This window comes from Humulus lupulus, chromosome 4 (assembly GCF_963169125.1).
Source record: "Humulus lupulus chromosome 4, drHumLupu1.1, whole genome shotgun sequence".
In the NCBI taxonomy this organism is placed as follows: Eukaryota; Viridiplantae; Streptophyta; class Magnoliopsida; order Rosales; family Cannabaceae; genus Humulus; species Humulus lupulus.
Genome location: NC_084796.1, coordinates 120,589,236 through 120,595,036, shown reverse-complemented (window position 1 = coordinate 120,595,036; position 5,801 = coordinate 120,589,236). Strand labels below are relative to the sequence as shown.

The 5,801-nt window shown below is 32.1% G+C and overlaps 1 long non-coding RNA gene across 1 annotated transcript; it reads right to left on the bottom strand.

Moving 5' to 3' along the window:
• Positions 1-584: 584 nt before the first annotated feature.
• LOC133830762 (uncharacterized) lies at positions 585-3,420 on the bottom strand. Its single transcript, XR_009892210.1, has 4 exons — positions 3,094-3,420; positions 2,738-2,848; positions 2,561-2,591; positions 585-1,961 (listed from the first exon to the last, which is right to left on the bottom strand). It is a non-coding gene; the product is annotated as an uncharacterized LOC133830762 (long non-coding RNA).
• Positions 3,421-5,801: the final 2,381 nt, after the last annotated feature.

The following is a 5,801-nucleotide window of genomic DNA, read 5'->3' as shown; positions in this document are numbered from 1 at the left end:
TTAAGTTTGTAAGTGTTTAAGAACATGCTTAACTATGTTGTGTGTGCATATATCACTACTACAAAAACAGGCTTTCCCGACAGTTTTTAACTGTCGCTATTGAGCAATGACGACAATCGACTAACTGTCGTATTTGCCTATGTCAGCGTAGGGGTAGCTACACCGACAGTTAATAGGTGTCGTCGTTGTTGGCTACGCCGACAGTTAATAGGTGTCGCCATTGCTGGCAACGCCGACAGTTAATAGGTGTCGCTATTGCTGGCAATGCCGACTGTTAATATGTGTCGTCGTTGCTGGCAACACCGACAATTAATAAGTGTCGCCGTTGCTAGAAACACCGACAGTTATTAGGTGTCGCCGTTGCTAGAAATGCCGACAATTATTAGGTGTCGCTATAACATTAAATTTATATATATAAATAATAATTTTTCAATATATATTTTTTTAAAACTTTTAATTATATTTTTAACAATTGAAATTTGATATATATTTGAATAAAAAATTACTCACATAATTAATTATTATTACCATAACTTATAAAAAAAATTATATTTATCATAATAATAATTCATAAACATACAACATTTATTCATACAATTGAAATGTAAATAATACATCAAATCACCATGAGACAAAATAATTCTCAATAAAAATTCGTTATAATATTATAAATCTATAAACTTCAAAATAAATAATATAACAAATCTCAACAAGACAACATAATTCTCTTCTCCAAATCACTGCAAACTCAATCATGTTTCTTTTCTCAATATTCTTCCTAATAAATCTAGGCATCCACCTTTAGTCAATCCTATGATATTCCCTGCACAAATGAATTAAAAACTTCAAATTATAATTAAATAGTATATTTTACCATAATATATTAATGAATGACAATAAAAATATGTAAAATTAGTTGATTAATTCCTCTTAGAGATTATTAAACAAAAGCTGACCTTGTAAGAATGCCGACAAGGTTTGAGACGGTTGGGAGACCAATGATGTTGTAAATTACAGTATAACAAAATTTCCAATTTAATAATTGAATATCTCCAATTTAATCATAATAAGGATTTCAGAAAGAAAAAAGAATGACTTATTATGAGCATTTATGACACTTTGTATGCCTTTAAAAATATAAGAACACAATAACTCCTATAATCATCAACATAATAAACATACTCATTATTTTAATATCATTGAAAAAAAAATGAATAACATAAATATAATCAACAATAATAATACCAAAATCAATGAATGTAAAAATGAATCACAAAAAAATAACTTAATTACAATAGTACACATATATACTCTAAATTTGAATAAACATAACAAAATCAAAGGCAAAGTATCCAACAAAAAATATATATACATAATATATTCTAAAATCAACCAATCTAAAAAAAAATTAAGCACTGACATCAAAACACAAATATACCCTAAAGTTGATTAACATAACATGATAATAAACAAAGTCTTCAGCACTAACAAAGTAGACACAACACAAATATGCCATAGAATACCAAATATAAAATTATATACAGGGTACCAAAAGCCACCAACCAAAGAATCTATGTATGTATATACCCTGAATCTAAATAATACATAACAAAATCAAAAGCCAAGTATCCAACAATATCATAAGTGCAATATATGTAAGTGTACTATGTCATAAACAAGTTAATATAATAGTTAGCACCAAATACCCTTTCCTTGGGGATTATTTTAGTAATGAATTAACAAACTTGCTTATGAATGCACCCGCGCGCAGCAGACTATTCCTTAACCCTTTAAGATACCACTTTGGATAGTAGACCATATGATTGATCGGTTGAATCCGGAGTATGGTGAATATCAGGGAGAAAAAAAATGCACTGAGTATATTTATGGCTGCTCCAACTGCTATATCAATTAAAGAAGCCATATTTCCACTTCAAGGACCTAAAGGGTTGTTCTATAAACTGAAGACAGAAAGAGAAAAAAGGAAATGAGCTTGAAAACTATGAATCAACCCACATGCATCACAAAAGATTTTGGTCCAGTCATTTATATAATATGAAACAAACTGCAAGGACTTAAAAAACTTAAACAATATTTGCACAGAAAAAAAACATGGTTCATGTTGAAAAAAGACTGATTTAATATTGCTTCTTTTTGACTTGCATAGTAAAGGTTTTCATAGATACATGAACCAAGTCATCTCTTCCAATAATTAACATAGAAAATAACCCATAGCATAGTAAACAAAACATGGTTGATGACCATAAATCTTTTTGACATTTTGGCAGAGGGTTTAGTAGGTGCTTCATCAATTTCTGAGTTCAAGTGCTTTGGGGAATATGCATAATCAGTACCCTCTGTTTAATAGAAATGCAGAGTTGGTACTGCAGCACATTAAGTGCATTTTATCAAACACTTTGTATGCAACTTAAAATCCAAACAAAAACAAATAATTATTTACTACAAATTTGAACCCTAAACTTTGAGACTTTAGGATTTTAAACTTTGAAATCTTTAAGTCTATACAGAATTATATATAAATACCAAATAATATATATACCTTAAAATCAAAACTGGTTTTTTCTTCGTAGCTAATCAGAGAGAGAGAGAAAACAAAGTTAATAACACATGAATATATATATAAAACTTTTAATGATGAATTAATAAGTAATGCATTTATATATATATATATATACTAATTAGTTTATAATTGATTAGGATTGGGTAGGGAACTGACAGTGCTTGGTCCATGTTATAGATGAGTCTAGATGAATCTCGGTAGCCACTTCCTCTACAAAATTAGGATTAGCATCATCTTGCAGATCCTCCAACTTGATAAATTGTTCATCTAGAAATCCATGAAAATCAATGTTTAAAATAAAATCACATTAATATATTATATACTCATATATATATATATATATATAAGTAATTTTATTACAAATTCAAAGGGTTCATCATCATTTTTCTTTCTGATAGATTAATGATTACTCTTCATGATCATAAAGAAAGATAGAGGATACTAGAGATACAAATACGAATATATATATATATACTTGTGTGAAAAAAATCTGAAGAGTAAAATCTAATTACCTGATCAAAGAGAGACTGCCTCATTACGGCAATCTACTTGCGCATCTGGTTACTTCTATCCATATATATATTTATATATCAGGATTATATGTGTATATATGAATCTGAAAAGGGATAGAGAGAGAAATGGAACAGGTGAAAGAGTTAGTAGTGTAGATGAAAAATGAAGAGAGGAGAGAAAGTGAGTCGCATAGAGAGGAGAGGAGAGAGGGCGGGTCAGAGAGAGAGAGGGAGGTCGAAGGACACGGACAGGAAAAGAGAAGTGGGAAAAAGAAAAAAAAAGAGGGAAGAGGGAAAAAGAAAGGTGGGGGGAAATATTAGTGCTGAATTTTTTGAATGTAGATATGCCGACAGCTTATAGCTGTCCCTATTGTGCCTTCATTAGAGCACTCCCATCCGGTGCTCTACTTCAACCTTTAAAATACTTCCCAAAAACACACATTTTTCTATTTTACCTCTAAGTTTTACATTTTACCATACATCAGATTCTCTATTTTTTTCTTTATATCATTTAAATATTATATTTTCAAACATTTTTTATTCATTTCAAATATTTTTTATAACTATCAATAATATTCTAATATATTTTAATATTATAATATTGGGTTAAAGGATGAATAGTGTACATTAAATATAGCTTGGTACTGTAGCTTTATCTAAAAATATTTGTAAAATACATCATCCAATGTATACCCATTTTTGTTAGTTTTAGCTATTTTTTTTACATATTTTGATAATATAACTCACCTAATGTGAGTGCTCTTAGCTTGCTTCATTAAAAAAATTCAGACTACTTTATAATTTCTCAATAGTTATACATTTTAACTATTAGAATTGCTCTAATATATTTTTATAAAAAATTATTTAAACATATATATTAATAAAAAAATCATAACTAATAAATTTATATATTTAATTTTTCTACAATATTTTTTAATTTAATAAAAACAACTCTTTTTTAACTAATACAAATTTTATAAATGTGTTAAAGAATAATAAATTTAAATTTCGATATAAAAATTATTATAAATACAAAAGTTAATATAATGCCCCAAATTTCCTAATAAGGTTTAGGACCTTGATTAGGAGGCCGGGAGGGCCATAATTGGTTTATTATGGTATTTAATGATTATATGCATGTTTACGTAAATTATATTATTATATGATGGTGAATGCATGCATATGGGAGTATTTATCATTATAAGGGCATTTTGGTAATTTGGCCGCTGTGGGCGTAATTGTGTATTTTGGGTGCATGATTGTGATTAATTAATATAGCCACATTATAAGGTGGATTGGTTCGAGCTATTCGGCATGAGACGATCATGAGATGAAAGTGTTCGGTCTAGTCATAACGAGATTAAGTTCGGGGCTCGGGGTGAGTCTCGGGGTGAATTTAATGGTTAGAGCATTACCGGGAATTAAAGGGTAATGGGATATGGATTATTGGTGTTTGAGGTTATTGAGAATAGCGGGAATTGGAGGGTGTTAACTGTGATTAATGAAATAGGTGCGAAAGGACGGTTTTGCCCTTAGTGGCTGTTAAGGTTTTATTTTAGACCTAAGGGTATTTAGGTCTTTTTACCCTAAGAGATATATATCAGCCATTAAGGCTATGGAAGAGTAACAAGAACAGAGTTTCTTTTCCTTCTCTCCCGATAGATTTTCTTCCTCTTTTCTCTTTGGATTTTCAAGCTCAGTTTGAGGAATTAAGCCAAGGAACCAAGCTTAGTCAAGCTAGGGTTGTGCTCCACCATTGAAGAGGGTGTGTTGCCAAGATTAAGGTGAGTTTCTAGCCACTAGAACTCTTGTTTTTGCTCTGTTTTCTAAGTTAAGTTTCAGCTGGTTTTTGGGTTGGAAACTTGGGAATTGGTTGGAGTTTTGGCTAGGGTTCTTGGGGTTGTGGTCCCTAGGACATGTGGAGATGGTATTTGGGTTCATTTGGGAGTTAATTTGATGTTTGGAAGCTTTTGGATTGGGTTAGAAATGGTAGAATCGAAAGAAGGAAAATCTGGGAATTGGCTGGCTGAAGGTAGCGCTACAGCGCCCAGTGTAGGGCGCTACAGCGCTACCTGTGGGGAGGTTGGGCGGCTTGAGGTTCTGTCTTGAGCGCTGGGGCGCTAGAAGGGCAGCGCTGTAGCGCTACCCTGTTCCTTCAGAACCCTGTTTTGGGTGTTTTTAAGGGCTTTTGGCTTGGGGTTTCAATCCTTAAGGCCCGGGATCGAATCTACTCACTGTGATGGCATGTTTCGAGGTCCCGAGAGTGGGGTTTAAGTTAAGACCCTATCTTTGGTAATTTTCATTAATTGGAGATCGTTTTGGTTATGACTAGGTGACCGTCAAAGGATTAAGGATCGATCGTTCTCATGGGTCGTTCTTTAAGTCATTCTAGCTCGACTTTGAGGTAAGAAAACTGCACCCTGTGTATGTGTGACATGCATGGCTATTATGATGCATGTTGGTTGATTACTGAGTATGACATGCGTGGTTATTATTGATGCATGTCGGTTGATTATTATGTATGACATGCATGGCTATTGTTGATGCATGTTGGTTGACTATTAAACGTGACATGCATGGCTGTTATTGGTGCATGTTGGATTGCTGGATATATTGCATATGATGCATGAGAAACATGTGATTAGGACATGCTTTGTATACTGGGTATGATATTGTTCAGAGCTTGAGCCTCTGTGGTTGTGCATGGT